This window comes from Molossus molossus, unplaced genomic scaffold (assembly GCF_014108415.1).
Source record: "Molossus molossus isolate mMolMol1 unplaced genomic scaffold, mMolMol1.p scaffold_m16_p_5, whole genome shotgun sequence".
Lineage (NCBI taxonomy): Eukaryota > Metazoa > Chordata > Mammalia > Chiroptera > Molossidae > Molossus > Molossus molossus.
Window position 1 is genome coordinate 83,273,157 of NW_023425388.1, and position 24,783 is coordinate 83,297,939.

The window sequence follows — 24,783 nt, forward strand, 5'->3', positions numbered from 1 at the left end:
TAAACACAGTGAATTCTCCCATAACACAAAATAACCCCACATTTTGAGGGTTTTTGTGTTGTAAAGTTATACTACATTTAACTTTTTCAAGTGAACAGTTTCAAATTATATTTTCAACTGGGAGCATGGATCAGTGGTTAAAAACAGGAAATTTGATGAGTAAACTTGAAACCAGTGAAAATACAGAAGATAATGAGGGAAATTCAGAAAAACCTGAAATTGTCCACAGATGTGACAGTTATGGAGTGGTTCCTAAGTTCTCCCACATGAACCTGGTAATGGAAATCATAATTGCAATATCCTGCCAAACAAGCAGCAAATCAACATAAGGCCATCAGAGGCTGTTCTCACTAATTTAAAGTGTTTTTCTCAGTATTTTGGAGAGTTAAGTTTTGTGACCTTTGTTTAAAAAATTCTAGAATGGCCCTGGCCAGTGTGGCTCAGTTAGTTGGACATCTTCCCATGAACCAAAAGGTTGCTGGTTCAGTTCCCAGTCAGGGTACATGCCCAGGTTGCAGGCTCAATCCCCAGTAGGGCGAATGCAGGAGGCAGCCAATCAATGTAGTGTTCTCACATCAATTTTTCTCTCTCTCTCCCTTCCTCTCTCTCTCTAAAAAAAAATAATAAATAGTAAATTTAAAAAAAAAAGAATTCCAAAAGTAATTATAGCAGAATTCTTTAAAAATCAATCATGCAAACTTTAAGGAAGAGTACCTTAATTCAATAAAGAACACAATAAAAAAAAAGGTTAAATAGAAAATACTTCAACTTCCCCTCAAAAACAATGTTAGAATCCCCTTAAAAAGCAAAGCCTGTATATTAGTAGAAACTAGAATGATAGCAAGTGAAAAAGTAGCATCTTCAAAAACTCATTTTTAAGGCTCAAATGTATAAACAACTCTTTGGGAGAATTAAATTAATTAAACATTTTTGTGCTTGCATTGAATTAAAACATCAATATTAATAATTTGACCATTTTCTCAGTCTTTGTTTTCTGTATTTATGATAGTGTGTTTGATGGTAAAATGATGAGTAAATATGTTATCATTGAGTTATTGGCATGTGTTTAAATCTAACACAAATCTGTGGGGACTGACAGTCCTGGCCTGAGACACTGCAAATCTTGAAGGCCCAAACAATTTCTGCAAAATTCACCAAAAGCACACTTCCTGAGAGCTTTCTTCTTATTTTCAAAATGTGTCCAGTGGAACTATTTATATTCTATATTACCTTAAAAGTTTGTTTGACTCTTCTTTTTCTACAGGTTCATGATGAAATGAAATTTTTTCCAACCACATGGATATACGCTCTCTTAAACTAGAAGAAAGGCCTGGTCGGGGATAGACTGCTACTTTTCATCTTAAAGAACTTTTAAAAATCATACATAATTTAGCTGCTCAAAGACCTCCCGGGAATACATCAGGTTCTTACATATGATGTAAGGTTATGAAACAAATGGCTTCTGGAAGGGTAAGATATGACTGTTACCATATCTCAGCCAAGACAAGCCAATTTGTCCTGGTGTGGCTGAGTGATCTGGCAAACCTAGGCATTTTCTGAGGTTCTCGCCTTCCTCTTGGATCTCAGCCTTAGAGAAGTTCTATCGCCCTAGAGAAGACTGGGAAAGGTTGGTTCACAAACTGCGGTCCACGATTACAGGCTTTTATTGAGCACCATGAGATGCTCAGTACTTGCAGTCCCAAAACCTTAAACCCCTCCCTGTCATTAGGCTGCCTTATCTCTGTTTATGCCAAAGTGATAAGTGACTTTACACAATGAGAAGAGGGAGACCAGGATCATATCAGCCTGCCTCACCCATGCCAGGATTTGAGCTGCTCCCCGGGATGACTTTTCAGGACACTTTCATTTTCATTCTTTGCCACATCTGATTCTTACCAGGGCATTTCCTCTGTTTTCAGATACAGGGCAGTTTGCCAGCATATCGTCTGTCTGGAACACTAATCATTATGCTTGGCCAAGAATTAGAGTGGGATTAGAATAGAGACTGCTTTCAAGCCTCCCACCCCCCATCCCCAGCCACCACCTCAACTCTGTCAGCATAATCCTAGTTGCTGCTGCTTTTCTTGGGACTTATACTTTTCATTTCCTATTTTTCTGACCTAATCAGAAAAGTTACCTTATTCCCCAAATGACTGCCTTTCTTTTTTCTCTTTATAATCATTCCTCTTTGTTCTTTCACCTCTCATAAACAGTGGTTCTGTTGTACATTAGGCATTCACTTTACAAATGGGTCAGTATATCAAAGTGATATGTCTTTAATTAAGCCAATATGTATTGAGGGTCTACTACACTAGCTACCTCAAAAAAACAGATATATTCATTAGACACAGTTTCCAAAAGTTATTGTCTCGTGGAGGGAGGATGGGTAAGTGTGAACAGTAAATAAATAACCACTTAAATGGGGAACAATGTCAGGATGATAAGTGCAAAGTTCTTGTGGGGTCGAAGGAGAGAGAAGTTCCAAGTGTTTAGGCAATCGGTGAAAGCATTACGGCAGACAGAGACTACGTAGCTATCATCCTGACCTAGCTGGAAAGGCAACAGAACAGCAAGTAAGGACATGTTAAAGGAAGACAGTGGTACCACTTGGCCAACTTGCAGGCCATGTGTAGAAAAATTTTGACACATAAGACTCTGAAGATAACTTTAAATGTATGTTCTTCTACTTCATTTTCTGGGAATCAATGAAAACACGAAGGTTTCTCAGCAGGGCAGTGTCCTAGTCCAAGAATGCCTCACGAAGGCGAACCAGCCAGGGGTGTGCAGGGTCAACCCAAATATCCAGGGCAGGAGCGAGGGCCATGTAGGAGCCACACCAATTGCTCAGATAAGCAACAATGCAGGTCTGAACTGAGAAAGCAATGAGGAAAGGAAAGAAGAAGAAAAAACATGTGACGAACACCTGCATGTCAGGAACAGTATGCAGTACCTTGATAAATATTATTCCATGTAATGAAAAAGAAAAGGAGTATGAGAGATATAACCAGGGTAATAGAAAAGAATGGGATTGCTATTTATTAAGAATTAAGTATAAGATGTGCAGCTGTCATCCAATCTTCTCAACTGGTCTCACAGAGGATGTTCTTTTCCCCATTGTATAGATAAGGAAACCAATACTCCATGAGCTGAAGTAATTTGCTCAAGGCCAAGAAGGTAGTAAGTATCATAACCATGATCTGAATCCAGATGTATCTGATTCCAGAATAGATATTCTTCCCACCTGGGTTCCATAAAGCCTACAGAATCTTCAATATTCAACAATTCATTAAACATAGAATATGAGAAGTGAGCAAGAATAAAATATTATTTGTGAGTTTTGAAAGTGGCGTCATTAATAAAAACAAAGACAATCCGAGTTTAGTGTTTGGTAAGTATATGAAAATGAGTTTATTTTTATTTATTTATTTTTTAATATATTTTTTATAATTTATTATTTTTGTTACAAATGTTTCTCCTTTTACCTCCCACTAATTCCCCCCTCTCCCGACCTCCCTGCCCTGTCACAGCTTTGTTGTCCATGTCCATTGTTCATGCATACATGCATATAAGTTTTGTGGTATATCTCTCTCCCACCACCCTCTCTTCTGGGGATTGTGAGTTTCTACCCCACTTCTACGTCTCTGGGACTACCCTATTCCTCAGACCATTATGTTCATTATATTCCACAAATAAGTGAGATCATATGATACTTGTCTTTCTCTGTTTGGCTTGTTTCGCGTAGGATAACACTTTCCAGGTCCCTCCATGTTGTCTCAAAAGATAACAGATCTTTCTTTCTTACAGCTGCATAGTACTCCATTGTGTATATATACCACTGCTTTTTTATCCATTCATCTACTGATGGACATTTGAGCTGTTTCCGGATCTTAGCTATTGTAAATAATGCTGCTATAAACATGAGGGTACATATATTCTTTCTGATTGGTGTTTCAGACTTCTTAGGGTATATTCCTAGAAGTGGGATCACTGGGTCAAATGGAAGTTCAATTTTTAATTTTTTGAGGTAACACCATAGTGTTTTCCATAGTGGCTACACCAGTCTGCATTCCCACCAGCAGTGTACTAAAGTCCCCTTTTCTCCATACCATCGCCAACACTTGTTGTTTGATGATTTATTGATGACGGCCGTTCTGACAGGTGTGAGGTAGTACCTCATTGATGGTAACTTGCATCTCTCTGATGATTAGTGATGTTGAGCATTTCTTCATATGTCTCTTGGCCATTTGTATGTCCTGTTTGGAGAGGTGTCTATTCAGCACTTCTGTCCATTTTTTAATTGGGTTGTCTTCCTTCTGTTGAGTTATATGAGTACTCTATATAGTTTGGAAATTAACCCCTTATCTGATGTATCATTGGCAATTATGCTCTCCCATACAGTGGGTTGCCTTTCCATTTTGATGGTTGTATCTTCTGCTGTGCAGAAGCTTTTTAGTTTGATGTAGTCCCATGTGTTTATTTTCTCCTCTGTTTCTGTTGCCTTAGGTGATGTGTCAGTGAAAATTCTGCTGCGTATGATGTCTGAAATTTTGTTGCCTACATTTTCTTCTAGGATTTTTATGGGTTCATGAGTCACATTTAAGTCTTTTATCCATTTTGAGTTTATTCTTGTGTAGGGTGTAAGTTGATGGTCTAGTTTCATTTTTTTTGCATGTAGGTGTCCAACTTTCCCAACACCATTTTTTAAAGAGGCTGTCTTTACTCCACTGTATGCTCTTGCCTCCTTTGTCAAATATTAATTGAGAATAATGCCTTGGGTCCATTTCTGGGTTTTCTATTCTGTTCCATTGGTCTTCTTGTGCCGATACCAGGCTGTTTTGATTACAGTAGCTTTGTAGTATAACCTGATATTCGGTATTGTGATCCCACCTACTTTGTCCTTCTTTATTAAGATTGCCGTGGCTATTCGGGCTCTTTTTTCATTCCATATGAACTTTTGAAATATTTGTTCTAGTTCTGTGAAGTATGTCTTTGGTATTTTGATGGGGATTTCATTGAATATATAGATTGCTTTGGGTAGTATGGACATTTTAATGATGTTAATTCTTCCAACCCATGAACAAGGTATGTGCTTCCACTTTTTTCATATATTCCTCTATTTCTTTTTTCAATGACCTGTAGTTTTCTGTGAATAGGTCCTTTATTTTTTTGGTTAAGTTTATTCCTAGGTATTTTAATTTTTTGGCCACAATGGTAAATGGGATTGTTTTTTTTAGATTCTCTTTCTGTGAGTTTATCATTGATGTATAAGAATGCCATCAATTTCTTGACGTTAATTTTGTATCCCACTACTTTGCCAAATTCATTTATTAAGTCTAGTCAATTTCTGTTAGAACCTTTGGGGTTTTCTACATATAGTATAATGTCATCTGCAAATAATGACAGTTTCACTTCCTCTTTTCCAATTTGGATTCCTTTTATTTTTTCTTCCTGTCAGATTGCTGTGGCTAAGACTTTCAGTACTATGTTAAATAAGAGTGGTGAAAGTGGCCATCCTTGCCTTGTTCCTTTTCTTAAGGAAAATGCTTTTAGTTTTTGCCCATTGGGTATGATGTTGGCTTTAGGTCTTTCATATATGGCCTTTATGGTGTAGAGATATGATCCTTCTATTTCCACATTGCTGAGCATTTTTATCAGAAATGGGTGCTGAATTTTGTCGAATGCTTTTTCAGCGTCTATTGATATAATCATATGATTTTTATCTTTCTTTTGTTTATGTGGTATATCACATTTATTGATTTGCAACTATTGTACCAGCCTTGCATCCCTGGAATGAATCCTACTTGGTCATGGTGAATAATTTTTTTGATGTATTGCTGGATTTGACTTCCTAGTAGTTTGTTCAGGATTTGGCATCTATGTTCATCAGGGATATTGGCCTGTAATTTTCTTTCCTTTTAGTGTCTTTTTATGGTTTTAAAATTAGAATTATGATGGCCTCAAAAAATGGGTTTGGAAGTCTTCCTTCTTCTTGGATTTTTTGAAATAGTTTGGGGAGAATGGGTATTAGTTCTTCTTTGAATGTTCAGTAAAATTTCCCCTTAAAGCCATCCGGGCCTGGGCTTTTGTTTGCTGGGAGCATCTTGATTACATCTTAAATTTTCTTAATTGTTCTTGGTCTGTTCAAGTTTTCTGGTCCCGTTTTGGGAGACTATGTCTTTCTAGAAATTTGTCCATTCTCTTAGATTGTCAAATTTGTTGCCATATAATTGTTCATAGTAGTTGTTCATGATCCTTTTTATTTCTGTGGTGTCAGTTATTAGTTCTCCTCTTTCATTTCTGATATTGTGTATTTGGGTTCTCTCTCTTTGTTTCTTGGTGAGTTGAGCTAATGATGCATCAATCTTGTTTACCTTTTCAAAGAACTAGCTCTTTGTTTCATTGATCCTTTGAATTGTTTTTTTTGGTCTCCATGGCATTTATTTCTGCTCTGATCTTTACTATTTCCTTCCTTCTACTTGCTCTGGAGTTTTATTTTTGTTTGCTTTCTAGTTCTTTTTGTTGTGAAGTTCAATAGTCTATTCGAAATTTTTCTTGTTTCTTGAGGTAGTCCTGTAGTGTTATGAACTTCCCTCTCAGAACTGCTTTTGTTGCATCCCATAGATTTTGTGCTGTTGTGTGTTCATTTTCATTGGTTTCCAGGAAGTTTTTAATTTCTTCCTTGATCTCCATTCATTGTTCAATAACATGCTATTTAGCCTCCATGTGTTCAAATATCTTTGCATGTTCTTGTTGCAATTGATTTCTAGTTTCATGCCATTGTGATCTGAGAAGATGTGTGATATGATTTCAATCTTCTTGAACTTGTAAAGACTTAGCTTGTGCCCTAACATGTGATCTATCTTTGAGAATGTCTCATGTGCACTTGAGAAGAATATAAATTCTCTAGTTTTGTGGTGTAATTCTCTGTAGATATCTATTAAATCCATTTGATCTAGAGCTTCATTTACAGTCTGTGTTTCCTTGTTAATTTTTTGTCTAGAAGATCTATCCAGTGATGTCAGAGGGGTACTGAAGTCCCCTCTTATGATTGTATTACTCTTGCTTCTTTTTTGAAGTCCTCCAAAAGATTTTTAATATATGTTTGTTCCTGTTGGATATATTCTTTCAATATTATGTAGTGGCCTTCTTTGTCTTTAGTTATGCCCTTCATTTTGAAATGTACTTTATCATATATGAGTATTGCTACCCCAGCTTTGTTTTCCTTTCTGTTTGCTTGGAAGATTTTTTTCCATCCCTTCACTTTCAACCTGTGTAGTCTTTTGTTGTGAGGTGGGTCTCTTGTAAACAACATATAGGTGAATCATGCTTTCTTATCCAGTCAGCTACTCTGTGTCTTTTTATTGGAGCATTCAAACCATTCACATTTAAGGTGATAATTGATATGTACTTATTTATTGCCATTTTTGTTTAGTGTAGTTATATTTTTCTTCCTATTTTTTCTGTTAATTACAGCAGTCCTTTTAGCATATCTTGCAGTGCTGGTTTGGTGCTTATGTATTCCGTTTGCCTGTTCTTGTCTGGGAAGCTCTTTATTTGACCTTCTATTTTGAATGATAGCCTTGCTGGGTAAAGTAGTATTGGATTCAGATGCTTGTTTTTCATGACCTTCATTACTTCATGCCACTAGTGTTTCTGTTGAGAAGTCAACTGAGAGCCTTATGGGGTTTCCTTTGTAGGTAACCTGTTGCTTATCTTTGCTTCCTTTAGGATTCTCTCTTTGTCTTTAATTTTTGGAATTGTAATTACTATGTGTCTTGGTGTGGGCCTCTTTGGGGTCTTCTTACTCAGGGCTCTCTGTGCTTCTTGAACTTGAATGCTTTCTTCCTTCACCAAGTTAGGAAAGTTTTCTGTCACTATTTCTTCAAATATATTCTCTAACCTTGCCTATTTGCTTCCTGTTCAGGGACTCCTATGATGCAAATATTATTACATTTCCAGTTGTTCCACAGTTCTCTTAAGCTTCTTCCTGTTTTTTAATTGTTTTTTCCTTTTGTTTTTCTGATTGGTTGATTATTTTCCCTGTCTTCTAATTTGCTGATCCGGTCCTCAGCTTCTTCTACTCTGCTGGTTAGTCCTTCCAATGTGTTCTTAATTTCTGCTATGTCATTCTTCATTTCCACTTGGTTGGTTTTCAATATTTCTACATCTTTACTCATGGTGCTGATGTCCTTACTCATGCTGTTGAGCTTTCTCAAGATCATGGCTCTTAACTCTACCTATAATAATTTGATTAACTGCATTTCATTTATCTCATCTTTTTTTTTTTTTTTATCCTCACCCGAGGATATTTTTCTATTTTTTGTACAGATAGAGTGGGAGGGAGAGAGAGGAAGGGAGAGAGAGAGAGAAACATCGACGTGAAGGGACACATCGAGTGGCTGCCACTCGCACGACCAACCAGGGCCGGGGACAAACTGCAACCGAAGTACGTGCTCTTAGCGGGAACCAAACCCGGGTCTCTCCGGACCACAGGCCGACGCTCTAACTGCTGAGCCAAACTGGCCAGGGCCATTTATCTCATCTTTGATAGAGTTCTCTTGTTCTTTCATTTGGGATTTGTTTTCTTGTTTTACCATTTTGGCTATCTCAGTGGGTTTTGGAGCCTGCCAAATTTTCCCTGTGTGTGTTGGTGTTCTGCTGTTTGTGGCTTCTTCTATTGGATTTGGAGGAACCTGGGTCCACTGTCAAGTCTTATTTTCCTGGGTAGATTTGCAAGCCCAGGAAAGGTTCAGTTATGCTCTAGCTTTTTCCTGGTGGCTAGTAGTCTCAGTTACTCAGTGCCTTGAAATGTAGCCCTGGTGTTCTGCATAAGAGGATTTCCAGAGGGTGGGATAGATGCTGGTTGTTAATTAGCCTCCATTTACATTTCTTTGCCTCACCTGGGAAAGGCTGAATCTCCATGGGGGGTGGGGGCTGCTGCTTTTCCCCACACTTGGGGAAAAAGCACACTGGCCACCGTCCTTTGTGGCCACAACTCAACAAAAACTCTGAGTGCCCTCCAAATCCCGGTTATCCCCACAGAGTTCCAGCCCAGTCTGCCCTCTCTCTGCCAGAGCCCCCAGGTGAGTGGCTGTGGCTATTTTTGTGCTGTGTCCAGGCTCTCTGCACTGTGGATCAATCTTGGTCTTTATTCCCCAAGGGCACTGCTCACAGCTAAGACTGTTGCTGTTTGTGGGCTCCCAGCCCGCCACCCTCTTGCACCTCCACAGATCCTACCAGTGTCCCTAGTTGTATGGTCCTGTCCTGCTGCTTTTCTGTTGCTTTTTTCCAAGGATTTGTCTTTATTTTAGTTGTAATTCTTGTTTGGTCCTGGGAGATCGTCTGTGTAGCTTCTATTCACTCTGCCTCCATTTTCACATCCTCTATGACTATCTTGTGTGCAGCTGGGTTGCACAGGCCTTTCTGGTGTCCCCGCACCCCACAGGTCCCATGGGTAACTGGATCACACAGTCTCTGCTGGGTCGCACAGGCCTCTCTGGTACCCCCGCACCCTGCAGTTCTTGTGGGAGGGCAGCAGGATTGCACCAGTATCTCTAGGGCTCAGGCTTCCTACTGCACTTGTGAGCTGCTAAACTGGACAGGCCTCTGTGGAGCCACAGGTCTGGCTGCTGGTGGCTGGGGAGTGCTTCTGCCCCATGGGGCTCAACTCCTGCTTAGCTTTTGCTGTAGTTTTTGAGGATGGACCTCAGCTGCTGGTCTGTGCTTCTGTTGCCTGGGGATGGATGTCTGCTCCCTAGCCTATTGCTGGGGGTATATCTCAACTTTGATCGGGCTGGTCCTATGAGGGATTGTGCTGGGCCCCTGGCTGTCTGCAGCTTCCAGGACCGGCACCTGGGGAGCTCCACTACTGTGCACTGATCTGTGTTGACAGAGAGTGTCCACTGTTCTGATGGTGCCAGGTGTGCTGGTGGGCTCGGGTTGCTAGACCCCGGATCTTCCAAAATGGTGGGACTTCCCTGCGGCTCAGGAAGAAGCATCCTGAAGAGCTACTTACCGAGGTAGCCTGCTGCTCCTTTCCACAGCACAGGAACTTTCTGCTCCACGGCTCCACACTGCTGGGGTTTGGTCGTCCACCTTCACGTCCACTCACCCTCTCTCACACACTAGCTCACTCTCTCACACACTCACCCTCCCTCTGGTCCTGTCCACCGCCATCTTCCAAAAATATCTAAAGCGTTTACTTTTAAATTATATGCTGAGTTTGAAATCCTGGCATATTAGCCAAGTAAGAAAATACTAGCAACAGTTGGAAGTTGCTAGATTTTGGAATCATCAGGAGAGAAATTTTGAGATGAAAGGAAGAGAGATGGAAGGGAAAACAATGTGAGTGGATGAAGAGTTACCAGAAGCAAAGAATATGAAGAAGAGAATATCTTCATTGTGGAGCAGAAGAAGGAAGGAAAAGCAGGTAGTTAGTGAAGGAGTGGAAGGGAAATTCTCAGAAAATAAAATAACTAGCAGAATGTAGCATTACCGAGGCCATAGGAGAGAGCTTCAGTAAGTAAAATTCCCACAGAGAACACAAGGTGAGTGAGGACTGAGAACAACCTCATAAATTTTTTTGGATGTGAAATACCTGATGACTTCCCAGAAGGTGATTTCACAAAGGGGTAGAGGTGGAGACCATAACAAAGGGGTTAAGCAGTGAATGCATGAGTAAAAAGCGAAAGCAGAATTTGTACTGTTTGAGAAGAAGCTTGGTGGTGAACAGGACAGAGATAAGAAGTGGTCCACTGAAGTAACACAATCAGAGGAGGCTTATTTTAGACTAGGTAGGGCCCTGACCATATTTTTGGGCAGAGGAGGAAATATTAAAGATAAAAGAAAAATAGGACCTGAAAAAAGAAAGAATGACCAAGAGGAGATAAGCAGTAACAGAACCAAGAGCAGTGTTTGTGGCAAGAAAGAGCACAGGTAGCTTTTTCTAAGGTAGAGGAAAGGACCAGAGGATTATCTTTCAGGAGATACTGAGAGAGTTCACATGGACTGACCTCAATCTCAGAAATACATAAAGCACATAGCCAAAAAAGACAGAGGAAAGAGGGTTTTCCCAAAAAGTTTGGAGTTCATATTTTAAAAGGAAGAAACATGTCTATGTAGGTCAGAAATTCAGCTTTAAAAAGTTACCAAACTTCAACAATTTCTTTGGCTCTTTTCCATTTTTCCAGGATCTAAAATTGTTCTTGTCTAAAAAGTACATTATCTCTCCCCTTGGACTGTGTGGTTATAATTTAGCCAGTGAAAACATTCCTTCTGGTTGTCAGAAATGAAGCAATTATATGGACTCTCATCTATGCTCTTTTGAGAAGTTTCAAGATATTTACTTCAGTATAGTTTGCAAAAAGAAGTGCTGATCTCAATGTTTTTCTTCCCTTTATTAAAATTTTTAAACTTTTTAATTTACTGATTGATTTTAGAGAGAGAGAAAGAAGGAGGGAGAGAGAGAGAGAGAGAGAGAGACATTGATCTTGCTGTCCCACCTATTCATACATTGACTGATTGATTCTTGTATGTGCCCTGGTTGAAGCCCCAACCTTGGCACATGAAGATGATGCTCCAACCAACTGAGCCACCTGGCCCAGGTTCAATATTTACTTATGATAGCTATCAATTACATGGTGATTTTGGTTAGTCTAGAAGTAAAAAATGCTATCTCTTAGCAAAACATTAATATTTTACATGGATTAGCCACAGAACTTTAAAATAAACTTAGTTACTGGAGGTATTTTACTACTTTTTTCCAATCTCACATTTAAGAACTAAGAGATCAAGGGGATTCCAAAATGGCAGCGGAATAAATGGAAGCTACACAGACCATCTCCTAGGACCAAACTGGAATTATCACTAAAATAAAGACATATCATCAGGAAAAAGCAACTGAAAAGCAGCTTGTGAGGACCATATAACCAGGGACACTGATTCTATATTGGTAGGACTGTGGAGGCAAGAGAGGGGAGCTGGAAGCTCACGGACAGCAGCAGTCTTAGCTGTGATCAGTGCCCTTGGGTTAAACTCCCAAGTGGCTCCACAGTGCAGAGCCAGGACAGATGCTAAAATAGCCACAGCCACTCACCTGGGCTCTGGCAGAGGGAGGGCAGACTGGACAGGACCTCTGTGGGGACACTCGGGATTTGGATGGCTCTCAGAGCTTTTGCTGAGTTGCGGCCACACAGGACGATGGCCATCTTACTCCTTCCCAGGGCTCTGCGGAGAGGCAGCTGCCCCTCCTTAAGAGATTAAACCCTCCTGGTGGGCCACTGAAATGCAAATTGAGGCTAATTAACAACTAGCATCTGTCCCACCCTCAGGAAATCCCCTTACTCTGGGCACCTGAGGGAGTTTTTTATTCAACTGAGAACCCAAGGCTCTTCAAATACCTACTACTGAGATCCTCCAGCCAAAAAGCTAGAGGATAACTGAACCACTCCTGGGCTAGCAACTCTAACCAGGAAAGTAAGACTTGACAGTAGTGTTTAACGTGGGTCCTCCCTCACTCATTCAACCCAGGAGAGGGAGCTACAAAGAGCAGAACACCAACACCAACAAGAAAAGTTTGGCAGGCTCCAAAGCCCACTGTGATAGCCAAAATGGTGAAACAAAGAAACAAATGCCAAATGAAAGAACAAGAGACCTCTACTGAAGATGACATAAATGAGGAGCAGTTAAGCAAGTTCACAGAGCTAAAATTCAGAGCCATAATCTTGAGGAAGCTCAACAGCATGAGTAAAGACATCAACACCATGAGTAAAGACATAGAAATGTTGAAAATCAACCAATTGGAAATGAAAAACCACCAAGAAGAAATGAAGAATGACATATCAGAAATAATGAACACATTGGAAGGTCTAAACGACAGAGTAGAGGAAGCTGGAGACCTGATCAGTGAATTAGAAGACAGAGTAGAAAAAATCAACCAATCAGAAAAAAAAACAAAAAACAATTCAAAACAGGAAGAAGCTTAAGAGAGCTGTGGGACAACTGGAAACGTAATAATATTCGCATCATAGGAGTCGCCGAAGAAGGAAATGAGCAAGGGATAGAGATTATATTTAAAGAAATTGTGACAGAAAACTTCCTTAATTTGGTCAAGGAAGAAGGCATTCAAGTTGAGAAGCACAGAGAGCCCCAAGTAAGAAGAACCCAAACAGGCCCACATCAAGACACATAATAATTACATTGCCAAAAATTAAAGACAAAGAGAGAATCCTAAAGACAGCAAGAGATAAGGAAAAGGTTACTTACAAAGGAAACGCCATAAGGCTCTCAGCTAAATTCTCTCCTTTTTTTTTTTTTTTTTATCCTCACCCGAGGATATTTTTCCATTTTTTGTACAGATAGAGTGGGAGGGAGAGAGAGGAAGAGAGAGACAGAGAGAAACATCAATGTGAAGGGACACATCGAGTGGCTGCCACCCGCACGACCAACCAGGGCCGGGGACAAACTGCAACCAAAGTACATGCCCTTAGCGGGAACCGAACCCGGGTCTCTCCGGACCGCAGGTCGACGATTTAACCGCTGAGCCAAACTGGCCAGGGCTCAGCTAACTTCTCAATAGAAACACTAGTGGCATTCAGTAATCAAGGTCATGAAAAACAAGGATCTGAATCCAATACTACTTTACCCAGCAAGGCTATCATTCAAAATAGAAGGTCAAATAGAGAGCTTCCCAGACAAGAACAGGCAAACGGAATACATAAGCACCAAACCAGCACTGCAAGATATGCTAAAAGGACTGCTGTAATTAACAGAAAAAATAGGAAGAAAAATATAACTACACTAAACAAAAATGGCAATAAATAAGTACATATCAATTATCACCTTAAATGTGAATGGTTTGAATGCTCCAATAAAAAGACACAGAGTAGCTGACTGGATAAGAAAGCATGATTCACCTATATGTTGTTTACAAGAGACCCACCTCACAACAAAAGAATACATAGGTTGAAAGTGAAGGGATGGAAAAAATCTTCCAAGCAAATGGAAAGAAAAAAAAAGCTGGGGTAGCAAAACACATATCTAATAAAATAGACTTCCAAATGAAGGCCATAACTAGAGACAAAAAAGGCCACTACATATATTAAAGGATCTATCCAATGGGAAGATATAACCTTGGCAAACATATATGCACCCAATATAGGAGCACCAACATATATTAAAAATCTTCTGGAGGACTTCGAAAAAGAAATTGACAGCAATACAATCATAGCAGGGGACTTCAACACCCTGCTGACATCACTGGATAGATCCTCTAGACAAAAAAAAAAAAAAAAATAGCAAGGAAACAGAGACTCAAATGAAGCACTGACCAAATGGATTTAATGGATATCTACAGAGAATTACACCACAAAACTGCAGAATTCACATTCTTCTCAAGTGCACATGGGACATTCTCAAAAATAGACCACATGTTAGGACACATTAAATCTCTACAAGTTCAAGAAGATTGAAATCATATCATGCATCTTCTCAGATTACAATGGCATGAAACTAGAAATCAATTGCAACAAGAACATGCAAAGATATTTGAACACATGAAGGCTAAATAGCATGTTATTAAACAATGAATGGGTTATCATGGAGATCAAGGAAGAAATACAATTTTCTGGAAACCAATGAAAATGAACACCCAACAACATAAAATTGATGGGATGAAGCAAAAGCAGTTCTGAGAGGGAAGTTCATAACACTACAGGCCAACCTCAAGAAACAAGAATAATTTCTAATAAACTATCGAACCTCACAACTTAAAGAACTAGAAAGCAAACAAAAAGAAAACCCCAGAGCAAGTAGAAGGAAGAAAATAGTAAAGATCAGAGAAGAAATAAATGCCATGGAGACCAAAAAGACAATTCAAAGGATCAATGAAACAAAGAGCTGGTTTTTCGAAAAGATAAACAAGATTGATGGACCCTTAGCTAGACTCACCAAGAAACAGAGAGAACCCAAATACACAAAATCAGAAATGAAAGAGGAGAAATAACAACCGACACCACAGATATACAAAAGATTTTTAACAACCACTATGAACAATTATATGGCAACAAATTCAACAATCTAATGAAATAGACAAATTTCTAGAAAGACATAGTCTCCCAAAACTGGACCAGGAAGAGATAGAAAACTTGAACAGACCAAGAATGACTAAGAAAATTTAAGATGTAATCAAGATGCTCCCAGCAAACAAAAGCCCAGGCCTGGATGGCTTCACGGGGGTGTTTTACAGAACATTCAAAAAAGAACTAACACCCATTCTCCACTAACTGTTCCCAAAAATTCAAGAAGAAGAAAGACTTCCAAACACATTCTATGAGGCCAGCATAATTCTAATTCCAAAACAAGAAAAATACATTACAAAAAAGAGAATTACAGGCCAATATCCCTGATGAACATAGACGCCAAAATCATGAACAAAATACTAGCAAATCAAATCCAGCAATACATCAAAAAAATTATTCACCATGACCAAGTGGGATTCATCCCAGGGATTCAAGGCTGGTACAATAGTTGCAAATCAATAAATGTGATATACCACATAAATAAAATGAAGACTAAAAACCTCATAATCATATCAATAGATGCTTAAAAAACATTTGACAAAATTCATCATTCATTTCTGATAAAAATGCTCAGTGATGTGGGAATAGAAGATTCATATCTCAACATAATAAAGGCCATATATTAAAGACCTAAGGCCCACATCATACTCAGTGGGAAAAAACTAAAAGCAATTCCCTTAAGAACAGGAACAAAAAAGGGATGGCCAATTTCACCACTCTTATTTAACATAGTACTAGAAATCTCAGCCACAGCAATCAGACAGGAAGAAAAAACATAAGATATCCAAATTGGAAAGGAGGAAGTGAAGCTGTCGTTATTTCCAGATGACATGATACTATATGTAAAAAACCCCAAAGACTCCATCAAAAATTTACTAGACTTAATAAATGAATTTGGCAAAGTAGAGGGATACAAAACTAATGTCAAGAAATCGATGGCATTCTTATACACCAATGATAAACTCACAGAAAGAGAATCTAAAAAAAAAATCCCATTTACCATCATGGCCAAAAAATTAAGATACGTAAAAATAATCTTAACCAAAGAAGTAAAGGACCTATTTGCAAAAAACTACAGGATATTGAAAAAAGAAATAGAGGAATATATGAAAAAAGTGGAAGCACATACCTTGTTCATGGATTGGAAGAATTAACATCATTAAAATGTCCATACTACCCAAAGCAATCTATATATTCAATGAAATCCCCATCAAAATACCAAAGACATACTTCACAGAACTAGAACAAATATTTCAAAAGTTCATATGGAATGAAAAAAGAGCCCGAATAGCCACGGCAATCTTAATAAAGAAGGACAAAGTAGGTGGGATCACAATACCGGATATCAGGTTATACTACAAAGCTACTGTAATCAAAACAGCCTGGTATCGGCACAAGAAGACCAATGGAACAGAATAGAAAACCCAGAAATGGACCCAAGGCATTATTCTCAATTAATATTTGACAAAGGAGGCAAGAGCATACAGTGGAGTAAAGACAGCCTCTTTAAAAAATGGTGTTGGGAAAGTTGGACACCTACATGCAAAAAAAATGAAACTAGACCATCAACTTACACCCTACACAAGAATAAACTCAAAATGGATAAAAGACTTAAATGTGACTCATGAACCCATAAAAATCCTAGAAGAAAATGTAGGCAACAAAATTTCAGACATCATACGCAGCAGAATTTTCACTGACACATCACCTAAGGCAACAGAAACAGAGGAGAAAATAAACACATGGGACTACATCAAACTAAAAAGCTTCTGCACAGCAGAAGATACAACCATCAAAATGGAAAGGCAACCCACTGTATGGGAGAATATCATTGCCAATGATACATCAGATAAGGGGTTAACTTCCAAACTATATAGAGTACTCATATAACTCAACAGAAGGAAGACAACCCAATTAAAAAATGGACAGAAGAGCTGAATAGACACCTCTCCAAACAGGACATACAAATGGCCAAGAGACATATGAAGAAATGCTCAACTTCACTAATCATCAGAGATATGGAAATTAAAACAACAGTGAGGTACTACCTCACACCTGTCAGAACGGCCGCCATCAATAATTCATCAAACAACAAGTGTTGGCGATGGTATGGAGAAAAGGGGACTCTAGCACACTGCTGGTGGGAATGCAGACTGGTGTAACCACTATGGAAAACACTATGGTGTTAACCTCACAAAATTAAAAATTGAATTGCCTTTTGACCCAGTGATCCCACTTCTTAGAATATATCCTAAGAAGCCTGAAACACCAATCAGAAAGAATATATGTAACCCCATGTTCGTAGCAGCACTATTTACAATAGCTACATTCTGGAAACAGCCCAAGTGTCCATCAGTTGACGCATGGATAAGAAAGCTGTGATACATATACACAATGGAGTACTATGCAGCTTTAAGAAAGAAAGATCTCTTATCCTTTGAGACAACATGGAGGTACCTGGAAAGTATTATCCTAAGTGAAACAAGCTAAACAGAGAAAGACAAATACCACATGATCTCATTTATTTGTGAAATATAATGTTCATAACAGTCTGAGGAATAGGGTAGACCCAGAGATGTGGAATTAGGGTACAGACTGACAACCTCAGAAGAGGGGGTGGTGGGGGAGGGAAGAGATAAACCACAAAACTTATATGCATGTATTCATAACCAATGGACATGGACAACAAAGCCCGGGACGGGGTGGGGGAGATGTGGAGGAGGGTGTCTGTGGGGTAAAAAAGAAGAAACATCTGTAACAAGAATAAAAATAAAATAAAGAACTAAGAGATTAAATTTTTGATTTGGTACTCCATGTGGAGTGCATGATGTACATGAATGATATTTAGTTATCATAATAACCTTATAGTATATTATTATTATTATTCCCACTTTGTAAATAAGCAACTAAGCTGGGGTGGTTTTTTTGTTTGTTTTTGCTTTTGTTTTTTCTTTATTGATTTTAGAGAGAAAGGAAGGGAGAGGAAAAGGATAATAGAAACATCCATGAGAGAGAACATGGATTGGCTGCCTCCTGCATTCCTCTCCCTGGGTTTGGGCCCACAACCTGGGCATGTGTCCTGACCAGTGACCTCTTGGTGCATGGGTGGGTGCTCAACCACTGAACCATACCGGCCAAACTAAGCAACTGAACTTTAAGACAAGTATCTTCTCCAAAGTCTCAGAACTAGTAATGGTAGAATCAGCCTCAGTCCTGGACTGACTTAGTAGCTTGTTTATCTAAAGACTGTATTGTAGCACCTCACAATTCAGTTGCATATTTTGTTATATACAGTTTTTCTTCTTCTCTAATTTCTTTGGTTAGCTAAGACCTGTTTTTTTCCATCTCCCTCCTTACCATGAGGGTATAAATTCCTTGAAATCAGATACCACATCTAGTGTCTTTGGAACAGACTCTGGTACATTTCACATTTTCAAAAAATATTGAAATAAATCGACACCAATTTAAAATTATTCATCTTCTTTGTTTTTATGATACTTCCCATGCTCATCACCCCTCCTCCCTCATGGTTTCAAGAGCATATCTAAGTTGGAGAATGTGAATATTATTGTGAAAATAACACTGTAAAACTGCTTATGTAAACAAGACTGCTTAAGTCTAATGGGTAAGTGCACTGAAGCTAAATAGAGTCTTCTCATCAACAGTTACATAGAAAAGTTTGAGGTGAGGATTTCACTCCAATAGAGCTGATGTTCACTTGTTTATTCAACAGTGGGTACCTTCTATTTGCTTGACTCAGTTCCTGCCCTTTACTAGTTTTCAGGCAAGTCAGGGAGACAGACAAATGTTCTGCAGTTATAGAAGAGCCTGGTAATGCCAGAACAGAGGTGTGAAGGATGCCCAAACAACAGCTTGATACTTTTTTCATTATGAATTATATGTATTTCAACCTAAGTTCCCAATATGGGCTCATTTCCTTTTTGCATCAACATGAAGCTTCAAATGAAACCACAGTATATTTCATTTCTAAATGAAACCACAGTGTATTTCATTTCTAAATGAAACTCATGACACAGCGAAGCCATGACTCATGCTCAGAGGCCATGAGATTTCAATCCCAGTGGTTTAAAGATTGGTTGGGTCTTTTCATATTATTAAGATGCATTTTCTATTCTTGAGCTAAACATTCTTGTTGTTGTTGTTAATCCTCACTTGAGGATATTTTCCCATTGATTTCTAGACAGAGTGGAAGGAAGGAAGAAGAGGGAGAGAGAAAAAAGAGATAGAGAGAGAGAAATGTCAGTGTGAGAGAGACACATGGATTGGTTACCTCCTGCACAATCCCAACTGAGGCCAGGGATCAAACCTGCAACCCAGGCACCCTTGACTGGGAATCGAACCTGAGACCTTTCAGGTCCAGGGCCAACATTCTAACCACTAAGCCAACCCAGCCAGGGCTTGAGCTAAACACTTTTACTGCCCATTTTAATTTATGGCAATTGTCAAAGTAGCTAATCTTTGTGTTATAATGATAAAACCTACAACTCTGCACATCACTAAAAACTGAGTTTGGAACCAGGGGGAAACAACGTGGGGAAACTATCTCTTACTGACCTACATCATGGAGGAAATTAGAAATTTGATCACAAATTTTCCACAGTGACTATCCTCACAAGCTAAACCTGTATTATTATTTTTACTTTATTGTGTGCCCTACAGAATTTTTGTAAGTTAACAGAAGACTTTCATTTTGCAAAGTCATTCAATGAAAAATGACAAAAATCAGTGCTAGTAAGTCTTACAGTAAAGGATAAACCCAGGTCAATAACATATTCTGTATTCATGAGGATGACTTGAATGTCACTTCTTTCATGTCTTTTTCCCACACTCCTCTTGAAAAAAGAAAAAAAAATCACTTCAGTGATTTGTCATAATTAGAACATTAGAACACAGGTCAGTGTGGTGAACCAACCAAGAAGGTCCATTAGACTTCACTGGCTTCACCCTTATACACCATAACAAATCTATATAAGCATACAACACCAAAGCAGAGGGAAACTGAAAGTCTATCTCATAATGCAGAAACAAATTCACCTTCACCTCTACTTTTAGCTAATTTTCAGATGAGATTGGGTGCATTCAGAGTGGCATGGCCATAGATGCTTTTAGCTAATTTTCAAAAATTATTCTTGTGGCCCAGCTGGTGTGGCTCAGTGGTTGAGCATCAACCCATGCACCAAGAGGTCACCAGTTTGATTCCCGGTCAGGGCACATGCCCAGGTTGTGGGCCAAATCTCCTGTGGAGAGCATGCAGGAGGCAGCCTGTTGATGTTCTCTCTCAATGATGTTTCTCTCTCTCTCTCTCCCTTCCTCTCTCTCTAAAAAGAAAAAAAGAAAAAAGTATTCTTGTGTATACATACCAGAGCATACCAAATCTTACAATGATATTGTATCATCTCAACTTTCAAAGTCTTTCCCTTTACCCCTATTGTTACTACCTCACAGTTGTTCACATGCATTTCCACGTCAGGTCTGCCAAGCTAAGGTTAGGTGAACAATGTATAGACAAGTGAGTCAGAAATGCTAAAACTTTGTGGAGGCCAACACCAAGGTTGCAGATCACATGCAAACAATGTGAGAGCTCCCAAAGGCACTGACATGCATCGAGACAAGGAGTTTCATCATTGTAGTACTCACTGGAAAACCCTAATGAATCACCAACTATGCGATAAGCAAGGAAATCAATGGCCTATATTCAAGCTCTTCATTCTGTATAATGGAGAGGTGACAATAAATTAGAAAGAGGTGTTTGGCTTTTACAACTCCTGAAAGTTTGGTTTTGGTCAAAATCAAGGTCCTTTCTAAATAGTTATCTGCTAGAAAGATGAGTGAGACACAGTACCACTTGCATTATGACACATCTTCCTCTATCAACCCTACCAATTTTAGTGCATGTCCAGATCAAATTCTAGTCTTTTCTTCTTTCTTTACAGGGGAGTCACATCTTACTCTGGGGTTAGGTGGCTCAGCCAATAAAGTGAAAATATCATGTAATTTCAATTACCCTTGAAAACTCCTTGAGTTCCTCCCTAGAGTTCAATGTCTTCTGTAGGTGATCTTATCGGTTCTTCTCTAATGTTTCTCTAGGGCTTCTGATTAATTTTTCATTTCCTACATTAAGCATGTTGATAAATACTTCACCAGTCACTTACCAAGTCCCTTGAAAATCAAGTCCCTTTCATGTCTTTATTGTTGTTCAAAGAAATGCTTAAAATCATTCAGTCTTTTCATGGATTGCCACAAAAGACTTTAACTACTCAGAATCTTCTGCCTGAGTAGAATGAACAAATAACCATACGGCTACTCGTGCCAAAATTTACCTCATCTTTTTGTCTCCCTCACCTATACTGTTTCTACTCTCCTTTCTCCCTTCCCTCCCTCCTCTTATTTCTGCAAAGTTCAATTCAGATAAATCAATTGCTCCTAACATGAAAACCTCTGTATTGAAGGAATATTCTCAAGAAACATTTATAAACCCAACTGCCTGACTTTCTTCTACCATAACTATTACTGTTCATTGCTTTTATTCATTTATTTATTCACTCATTTCACAAATTGTCATTATGCATCAACTTGATACCAGACACTATTCCTTGCACTGGGGATACATCAATGTTTACAATAGGCAAAGTCCCTGCTCTCAAGGAACTCATTTTCCAGTAGGGCAGACATTAAATAGACACACCCCTAACAGACTGTCAGGCAGGAGTGAGTGCTAAAAAGGAGGGGGAGGTGTGGATGGGGTGGTCAGACAAAGTCTCTGACAAAGTGACATTTGAGAAAAGACCTAACTAAGCAAGGAGACAAGCCATGTGGGTATCTGAAAGAAAATGTTAAAAACAGAGGGAGCAGCAAGTATAAAGGCCATGAAAAGAGTATGGGATTAGACTTTTTCAGATACAACAAGGTAATTTTCAGTATGGATGAAACTGAAAACTTAAAAGGGAAAGAGGTATGAGTTTGAGAGTTGGACAGAATCCAGGAGGACTTCTGGCTTTTATTCATGGATGTTATTATGCAAAGTCCTGAGCTGTGGATTGGTTTGAGGGAGGAGGTAGCATGGTCTGACCAAGGAAGGTTTCTTGGAGGTGAGGAGGCAGAAGATTAGGGAGGCTCCTTCAACCCACTATTATTGCCTAAAGTCTCAAATTAGTATCTTCTCTTTTCTTTTTTTTCTTTTTTTTGTTAATCCTCATGTGAGGATATTTTTCTATTGGTTTTTAGATAGAGTGAGAGGGAGGGAGGGAGAGAGAGAGAGAAACATCGATGTGAAAGAGACACATCAATTGGTTGCCTGCTGCACAAACCCGACCAGGGCCAGAAATCAAACCTGCAACCCCAGTACATGCTCTTAACCAGGAATCAAACCTGAGCCCTTTGGTCCACAGGCTGATGCTCTAACCACTGACCTAAACCTGCCAGGGCAGTATGTGTCTTTTCTCTCAAGGAAAACAATTGAGGAAATATTTCCAGTTATGTTTTATTACCAAACTACATACCTTTCACACAATCCTGCCCCCACTCGCTAGGTCTGGCTCTCTGCCATGAAGTCTGCTTTGAGCACGGCCCTGAGAGCAAGGCTCCTTGCTGCCCAGCTCCCTCCAGGCCTGGAAGCAAAGTGGATTCACTGAGCGCTGCCCTCTTACTAATTTAGGATTCTACCTTTTCACTTTCTTTTACACGCAGAGATTCTGGCAGCTTTATCAAAAAACATAATAGCTTGAATTCAAATATTCAATGTTAGTTTCTTGAAAAAAAGTTAAGCATTTCTACTAATAAAATAATGTATATTTAATATGGACAGTAAATTTACCTCTGAAGCATAACTGGAGAAAATTACCTTTGAAAATTCACCTTCTTCAAAGAGTTCAGAAAAATTGTGAATGATCTCCTAAGTTGTTAAAATCTAGATTTTTTTTCCCATGGCACATACACACACACACACACACACACACACACACACACACAATCTTCCCTTCATATTATCATTTTAAGGAAGAAGAGGTAGCAAGTCTTCTTCTCTTGAGGAAAAATGACTCTTGGTAAGTGGATGTGTTTTTACAACAAAGGCCTGTAGCCTCAGATTTGTAAAACTAATTCAATATTTTGTTTTAATTTCTTTGTTAAACACCAGTCTAAATAGAACTTTTAGTGGCATGAGAAACCTGTGAATATAAGTTTTGAATCCATAAGAAATAATTTTGTAACATTACCTTGGACTTATTTAAAAGTAAATAGTGCCCAGCTCATATGGCTCAGTGGATTGACCATTGTTGCATAGACTGAGAGGTCCTGGTTTGATTCCCAGCACAATTCCAAGTGGGGGGCATGCAGGAGGCAGCCAATTGATGTTTCTCTCTCGTCAATGTTTCTGTTGCTCCCTCCCATCCTCTCGCTCTAAAAAAAAAAAAAAAACAATAAAAACATATTTTTAAAATATGTATTTAGAAGTAAACAGTAACTTTTTTAAATTAAAAAAAGAAAAGGGCACCTGATGTAATGCAAAATATAAACTTATAATGCAAATTATCATCACTAAACTCCCCATTTCTCATATGAATGTGTATGTATGTGTGTGTATATGAAAATATACACACAGATATATATACACCCATATACACACATACACATTTATAAAACTTTTATCAAGCTTCCTGAGATGTTTTTGTTTAAACCTCTGGCAATCCTAACTATCACCTAGCTCCCCCAAATGCCATTGCACCCCTGTTCTAATCACTGAGTACAGCTCAACTGCCCAAGTCTATCTATTGCTTGCTGGGATTATGCCAAAGACAGTAGATTCGATTTTTTAGGCAATGTGGGTCTACTGAAGATTTTAGATAATAAAAATAAGGTAATTTTCAATATACATTTATTCAAATATTTGTTGCACACCAACTGTGCAACAGGCACTGTGCTAGGCAATGGAGATATAACCACAAATAAGACATATATATACCAATGTGCAGCTGGTCAAAACATAGCTGGTTGGGAGCCAAGACTGGGGTCAAAAAGGCAGTAGCAGCCTTTTGTAATAGTCTAAGAAAGATGGTCAAGTTAAAGCAAACCCAAGGGACATGTCAAAGATGGAATTAACTGGACTCTTTCAGCCATTTTACCATCAGGTTTTATTTTATTTTTCTCCTTACTAACTCTCACTTAATTCCCTCCAGGATTTTCCTTATGGGTGTTTACCACACTTCAGAACTCTGTAAGTGATCCAAGTTCAGAGAATTGTACCATACAACCCTGCGTATTTGCCAATAAATAAGAAGAACAAATTTTGCCAATGAGTTTAGTCAGGATTTGAGTATCTGGTTGTTAAGGTAACAAAGAAGAGGAAACACATCCTGAAAGGGCATGAGAGATAAAGTTCTGTTTTATAAGCAATGAGAATAAAGTAAAAGTACTAAAGTCCATATTAAATAGACACTATTTATCACTCTCAATAAAGTACTACAATACGATAAAGTACTTCCATGAAAAAACAAAAAGCTAAAGAGTTGACACAAGTTGAACCCTGGCAGTCATGATATTTAACCAGCCTACAACGCTGCCTTTCCCCTGGGATCTCCTCAAAAGAAAATGCAGTCTGCCTCCTGTCAAGAGGAATAAGTCCTGAAGTGCTATTTTGTTAGCTTTTCAAAAGCAAATGAATAGAGCAGGATTAGGCTAGAGACACCAA